The sequence below is a fragment of the Pezoporus flaviventris genome, unplaced genomic scaffold (genome assembly GCF_033815535.1).
Source record: "Pezoporus flaviventris isolate CSIRO_AGI_PZ_B2104156 unplaced genomic scaffold, CSIRO_AGI_Pfla_v1 ptg000029l, whole genome shotgun sequence".
NCBI lineage: Eukaryota > Metazoa > Chordata > Aves > Psittaciformes > Psittacidae > Pezoporus > Pezoporus flaviventris.
The window spans coordinates 994,493-1,002,266 of record NW_026892577.1 but is presented as its reverse complement, the minus strand read 5'-3'; the positions used below and the strand labels follow the sequence as shown (position 1 = coordinate 1,002,266).

Here is a 7,774-nt window from a genome sequence, read left to right as displayed (position 1 = left end):
AGGAGTGTATTTTCTCATATGACTCAGAAACATGGTATTGTCTGTGAATTTATGTTCTTTAATGTGTGTACAATACAACATAATAAGGCACTTTTTAAATGCCTATATAACCTCGATGTGGAAAACATATGGATATACATGAACAAAGCAGTCCTGGGCACCAAAGCCCACCTAAGCTCAGAACCCCAAATTTGGAATAAACCAATTCCAGATGATAAAAGAGCAAATCAGACCAAAACCTGGCAACCAAAATCTGATCCAATCGCCAGGGGCAGAGCCCCAGGAGCCACTTCCATCAGGGACAGCTGGAAGAGCCCCAGCAAAAAGGTTAAGGAGGATCTTGTGGAGGTCTTCTCGTTAGTGGCATTTTAAAGGATATTAACTGCAGGTGAGGAGGGCCATGAAGATGCTGCGAGGGCTGGAGCAGCTCTGCTCTGGAGCCAGGCTGAGAGAGCTGGGCTGGGGCAGCCTGGAGAAGAGAAGGCTCCTGAAGGGGAGATCTTAGAGCAGCTCCAGGGCCTAAAGGGGCTGCAGGAAACCTGGAGAGGGGCTTTGGACAAGGGCCTGTAGGGACAGGCCAAGGGGAATGGCTTTAACCTGCCAGAGGGGAGACTGAGATGAGCTCTTGGGCAGAAGCTCTTCCCTGTGAGGGTGCTGAGGCGCTGGCACAGGGTGCCCAGAGAAGCTGTGGCTGCCCCATCCCTGGCAGTGTTCAAGGTCAGGTTGGACACAGGGGCTTGGAGCAGGCTGCTCTAGTGGAAGGTGTCCCTGCCTGTGGCAGGGGCTGGAACTGGATGAGCTTTAAGGTCCCTTCCAACCCAAACCATTCTTTATTCTATGTAAGTGTTTGCAGTTGCCAGACAATTACAGCAGTGCCATTTGCCTAAACTCCAGCCCAATGGATGGACCCTGAAAGCAGCCCAGCAAAATCCGCCAAAATCCTCCTGGAAGCCAAAGAGCTGAAACCTAACCACTGCTACCTGTACAATGTACCTGGAAAGGTCAGTTCTGGGATCAAAAGCAATAACAGGCTGCTTGGAGACAGGATTTCCTGAGCTATACAACTGCTGAAGGTTTGCCCTTTTTTCTTCAATGCTTTCAGGTGAGCTATTGAAATATATTCTCTCTTCCTACAGCCTTGCCTCCCACCATGTTAAATGATTTGTGGCTTTGAAGGGTTGATCCTCCTCCATCTCTATCACAAGCAGCTTCTCTAAACATGTGGGGGTCTTGCCCCATGCATGACTGTGTATGGGTCTCAGCTCTGCTTGGGTTAGGACTCCGCTGCGGGTCCGTACATTAACAGAATACAAAGACTACATAAATGCCATGAATCAGCTTTTCACTTAAAGGAGTGAAAATAAAAGTGGGACCAAGCTCTGAAAGCCTTGCTTGAACCCTTTGCAAGTCGCATTCTTAAATTAGATTTAGACATTTAGGTCATAATAAAGCTGATGCTGCCACCGAGTTTGTTTGGATGTAACTCGCTGCAGCGCTTCTGCCAGTAGAAACAAATTAGAAAATGCTGGCTAGCTCATCAAATCCTAATGATTTATTCATTTGGAACTAAAGCAGTTGCAGAAAGTTCCTAAGTAAAGCAGTGCATCTCCATCCTTGGCAGAGACGTATGAAAAGGGCAATGACTTCAATTTTTACTGCAGGAAATGGAACACATCTGGGATCAAGAAGGTCTCTTTTATGGTGGCCATCACTTCTGGTGGGAGGGGAGGAAGAGAAGATTAGATTAATCTCCCAGAGGAGGCCCCAGTATAGTTAGAAATCTATAAAATATTGCTCAGAATAGTTTCTCTTTGTTGAAGTGAACATTATCTGTTTGTGCTTCCAGGAGGGCTTCTGCATTTGAAGATGGGTTTCTACTTTGCAAGTGGCATTTCTGATGTGACTAATGCTCTTGTAACCATAAGACTGGGTGCAATGAAATTGCCTTTCTATGCTGGATGCAAGCGGATGGAGGGAAGTAGAAGCTATCAGTGGTATCCCATAAAAGCCACCCAATATCTGTGCTTTGTTGCCAAGTTGCAATTTCTTCACAAGTTCTATGATTTCTAGTTGGGAGGAAGAATGGGTTTTAAAGCCTCGCTCCCTGGAAGCAACAAGATCACCATGTACCATCCTAAAATACCTCGAATCACAGGAAGCCAGAGTTAAACCAGCAGAGCCCCTAGATTATAATTTACAAACAACATCTTAAGCCATCCCACCATTTTTGGAGTCTGATTAATGATCCTGAAGGCAGTGTGTACAACCAGCAGGCAAACAGCATCTAACATTTTCCTATGTCTGCTTGGCTGAGACTACTTTAAACAGTTTCTTCAGAAGGGTTTGATGTCCAACTGGGCATATGCTGCACTGCTTGAGGCAAGGAGACCAGGGGCCTGTTGACCATCATTGGACACATCAGGGATGAATTACCAGGCACACTGAGGCTGTTCTAGCTGCAGAGGTGTCCTGAGGTCTCTTCTACTCACCATCAAGAGTACTAAGATCTCTGCTCCCCATTCAAAGGGACTGTTCTCAGCTCAATCTGCTTGAGCTGTTAGGGCTCTTTCTAATTAAAAGCAAGCCCATTTTTAGTATTCTTGCTCCTGACTGAGTGATTTTGGGAGGATGTATAAGACCATACAAATCACAACAGTACTCAAGGCCAGGTTGGAGGGGGTTTGGAGCAAGCTGCTCCAGTGGAAGGTGTCCCTGCCCATGCCAGGGGTTGGAACTGGATGAGGTCCCTTCCAATCCAAACCATTCTATGATTCAAACCCACGTAGCACTGCAGCAACAGAAGCTCGCACAAGCCCCTGCACAGGAAATGAGATCTCAATGGCATTTCTGTCATTTCTGAAGCAGCCCAGCCCCGTTCCTCTTCCTTTTCAGAACGTGAACAATGCGTAGAACAGCGTATATATTGCTACCTGCGAGCTGGGGTTTTGTTCATTGTTACTGCAGTGAGAAATACAGACTTTTCACACAGCTTTCTTTGTAAAGCCAACAGTTGGCTCCAATCAAACGCTCTGTGAGTACAGGATGCACATTACAGGGAAGAATTTACTCGACTGGCAAAGTCAGGTCCACAAAAACAATGAAATGACAGGGTTAAAACTTCCTAAGCAATCTTAAATCAGGCATAAACATTATTATAAAGTCTTATAATAAGTAATTGAAGAACCATTTTGTCATTACACCCCTGTGGCAGAGCTCAAAAAGGAGGTGTTCGCACATTCTGTCTTCTGGTTGCCTACTGCCTCTTGCAATATGCTGTTAAGCACTTTTTTGAGATCATGATACTTACTGTCACCATCAGGTTTATGATACTTCTCATCTCAGTCTTGCCCAGTGAACATCGCAGATGTCTATCAATAACGTACTTTCACACCAATCTGAGGTGTGAAGATTCAGCTCCTCAGGGTAACAAGGACAGAAATGAATCAGAAGTGTCCACCTCCTCTGCTTAGATGCTGCCTCGGACCTGCGGCTCTGTCAGAGGATTTAGAGGTATGGAGAGTTTTGTTTGTTTGACAACTGCAGCTAATCCTAGGTAGAACAAGTTAATGACAGCTCTGGAGCTCTGAATCAGAGGTCTCCATGAAGGTGACCATTAATAACTGGTGAATCTGTGGGGAATTGGTTAACTCAAACTATGTAAGGCACCAATCGTTACAGGTAATCCTAAGCAAGATTAAGCAAGGTCCATGCCCAGACAAGGTCCATCCATTGCAGGGAAACAGGCAGGTGTCACATAGGACAAAGGAAAAGTAGTATCATGGAGTTGCACTTTATTGGGCTGATTGATGTGAGGCTGATCTAAGGCTGAACAAGTGCCCTTTTGGAGTAGTCTTAACCCATTTCCATATTTTAATGTGCCTTTGTGCGTACCTTCCCTTATGTCTAGTTGTGATAACCACACGAGGAGAGGCGATGCTATCCAGAGGGACCAGGCCATCATCAGCACATGTACTGTTACTGTCTGAGATGTGAGGGTCTGAGGTTCTGGGTGGAAAAGAGTAAATAATGGCAGAAACTCATCAAAATCACAGCTTTTGTATAGAATTTCGTGCTAAGGCGACAGAACAGATCTGCGTTTAGACCTGGAGTGCTATTTAGCAGTATGGTTTGGAGGAGCTGGCTCAGAACAAAAGAGAAAAAGAGGATCTGGGGCTTTTCCAGTGACACTTTTGCTGTTGCAAGATTTTAAAAGGTCACAGTGAAAAACCCAGTTGCTGGATGCTCGTCTGGGTTTCCACAGCTCACTGGATGGGCAAGCCCACATAATGCAATTAAGCTGTGCTTTGGGATCCACGTCTGCTCAGGAGGCTGAATTTCAGAGCGTTTCAGTGCGGTCCTTGTTTTCCTTCGGCTGAGATTTTCCAGCGTGGCTGCATCTTTCAGGTGTGGCACTTGATTTGTGTGAGGCCTGAGGTGGAAGTCAATAAAAACCAGCCAAGCCACAGCGCACCTCAAAGAGAAAAGGTGCTTGGAAGCATTAATGCTTACTTACCCAGGAAAGGAGCAATTCAAACATGTTTTCCCCCAGCGTTAAGATGAACTTGTTGTTTAACTCCTTTGTTACCAAAGGCTGCTGAGTTCCCAGGCAGTAGCACGGCTGAGACAAATCACTGTTTCCTCTTCAGAAAATGGAAGTGGTGCACTATTGTTCTTTTTTCTTCTTTTGGTGGGAAAAATAACTTCTGAGTTCCTTCACCACTTTCTGAGCCGAGCTGCAAGGGGGCCCAGCCAACGGTGACCTTTCAGAACACAGGGGAGGAGGAGATACGATGGAACTACAGCTTGTTCCTCATTTGTAATGAGCCCTTTGCAAAATACTACCTGTGTTTCCAGGACCCGTGGATGCAGAGCCACGTGGACAACAAAATGATCAGTCTTTCATTTCCTTGAGCAGCTGTGGCAGTGGCAGTGGTCAGCCGACCCATAAATACATATATAGATAAGCATTCTTTGTAATCAGAGCATTTAAATCACCTTAAAATGCACCAGCAAAAGGCACCATATGGAAAACTCTGATTGAAAACATATGGGAAGTTGCATCAGAAACAGTCGGTTTTGCTTTGTGCGGATGTTGATTTGCTCCTCTCACAACTACTTGGGGAAATAGCAGAGAAAATACATTTCCTTTTTTGCTGAGTGCCATCTAAGCACCATGGGTTGATAACTTCAGTGTCACTGTGATCTCTAGCACTTTCTGCCAGCTGAGAGACTTCTTTATCTCGCATCGCGTGTTTCCTATTCATAACTCCTAGACAAAAGTTTAGTTATGTATTATAGCTTTTCTTTTAAGTCATTGACACCACCTGCACTTAACTCCAAACCCAGTCCTGAATCAACTGCCACAGATCTCTGCCAGATTGTTTCCTACTAGTAACAAGCTGCTGCTCCTTGTTCTGCCTATAATTGTGTTTCTTTGTTAATGACAGAGAGAGAAAGAGAAGCGACTGCTCTAAGAGTGGAAACAATCTTAAACCATCTTCAGTCCTGGCTTGCATCTGACACAGTCCCATTCATCTAACAGAGGCTATACAGGTACGTAAATCAGACAGGGCCTTGCAATCTCATATCAATAAAAAGAGCAAAGTAAAGCAACTAAGGACTTGGGAAAGAGTGTTAATGATTACAGAAGGCAAAATTGCTGGCATTATGTGTAGTACAGCTTTCCTTTCATTTACAGCCCAGACAATTCATCCCTGGTAGTGCTCAAGGCCAGGTTGGATGCTGCTTGGAGCAACCTAGTCTAGTAAAAGGTCTCCCTGCCCGTGGCAGGGGATTGGAACTGGGTGAGCTTTAAGGATCTAGGGTTCTATGAACAGCAAAATCTTAAATGTACCTTGCATTTCATGAAGAAAATACAGGTCAAATTTAACAAGGGTGGTTTATGCAATTTAATTTTTGATTCTAATGTTTTCTACCTACAAATAAGAAAAAAAGAACAAGAAAAAATATTTCTCTGACAACAGTGGGATACTCAGTATCACAGTGCATGTGCCTGTGCCAAGTGCTGCTCATAGAACCCCAGGCTGGTTTGTGTTGGAAGGGACATCAAAGTCCATCCAGTCCCAGCCCCCTGCCACGGGCAGGGACACCTTCCACTAGAGCAGCTTGCTCCAAGCCTCTGTGTCCAACCTGGCCTTGAACACTGCCAGGGATGGGGCAGCCACAGCTTCTCTGGGCACCCTGTGCCAGTGCCTCACAGTGCTCCTTCCAGCACAACAGGAAAAGACATCTGTGCCACTCAGTTTATTTGCTATTTCATTTCAGGCGTTCAGATTCTGGTTTGTAGCAAAACAGGGACCTTGAATGCTGGGCTGGAAAGCTGGAAAACCAAGCAGCAGCAGAAACAACCTGCGCAGCAGTGCTGAGCCTGTGAACCTGTGCCACGGGGGATGTGGCAGGGCAGCCCAAAGGGTATTTGTCGGGGATGTGATGCAGGAACGTGCCTGAAATGACCCTTTCTAGCCAGGCTGTGGATGCATTTCTCATTCCATTTCAATCACTTCACTTGGACAGGGTCAAAGACAGAGTTTGTTGTAACATTAACTTCAAGCAGTACTTTAATAAAGGCATTACCTTTTACTTGTGATTTATTTCTATTTTCTAATTCACATGCTTAAAAATAGTTTCTTGTCTTCTCTTCTTCCTCCAGTGTCACTGAACTGAGGTGAGCAGCAGCACTACCTAGTCATCATTCCAGTGACAGTTTGGTAACCTGGTACCTCCTTACCCTGGAAAGACTCACACCACGAAGACAATGTGATCCTCAGTCAGGTATGAGAAGCACTTTGCTGTGATCTCCATCTTCTCCATACCCTTACATCCAGAAGGACCTCTTGCTCTCAATTTGAGTTTCTAAATGCACTTGTTACTGTTTTATCCTCCTTCCAGAATTGATAAACCTTGAGCTTCCAGCAGTACAAATAACTTCTGCCCTTAAAATTAAAGGTTCTAGAAAGACAGCAACAGATGGAATGAATCAAGCTTTAAACACATTCCAAACCACTTGTCAGATCACTTCTTTTCCTGCAGCGGGAGGCTGGCAGCAGTGACCTGTGCTGGGAAATGCTCACTGCACCAGCGTGGCCTTGGTATTTGTAGGCTAATTTTTGTTTTGAGTATAACTCTTGACTCACGGAAAAATAACCCAAGTGTTTTGGGCTGGTCCCGGACTTGATCTTCCTTGAATTAATGACTGTCTGTGTCAAAACAAGCGTGGAGAAGCTTTTGTGATAACGTTTTTACCCTCTTGCCTCCTTGTTGCGAGATAGGAGCCACTGGAAGGCAGTTCCCAGCAGCTGTTTGCTATGTGGGTGGTTGGGCTTTTCCAGTGAGCGCAATTCCAGCCATCAGCTCTGCTGTCTCCAGACACACGGTGACATTTCGTGTTAGAAATTAATGCTAAGACGTGAAATTCAACCAGCCGGCTTTAACCAGGGTGCTGTAACAGTTGCTTTAGGCAAACATCCCTCAGAGTGGGTACATTGGGAGGCACACACACCAAACAAGACCTAAACAGCTAAATTTAGGCCGGATAGGAAATTAGCTTGAGGTTAAGTAAAGTTTTTCTGCTACTTTGTTTTGTTTTTAGATTACCCAAGAGATGTTCCTTCCTGGAAAGGGAAATAGGACAGAGATACAGAGCTGTTTTTCAATCCCTTCGTTTACATGGACTCATTTCAAGTACGTTTTATTGTGTGTTTGTGATTTAAACCTTACCAGCTCCTATTTTCAGATGGAAAGATTTGAAGTCCCA

General features: G+C 45.0%; 1 long non-coding RNA gene across 1 annotated transcript; it reads left to right on the top strand.

The window, feature by feature from the left end:
- The first annotated feature begins 985 nt into the window (after window positions 1–985).
- On the top strand, window positions 986–7,774 carry LOC133272412 (uncharacterized). Its single transcript, XR_009744402.1, has 4 exons — window positions 986–1,073; window positions 5,448–5,553; window positions 6,671–6,792; window positions 7,610–7,774. It is a non-coding gene; the product is annotated as an uncharacterized LOC133272412 (long non-coding RNA).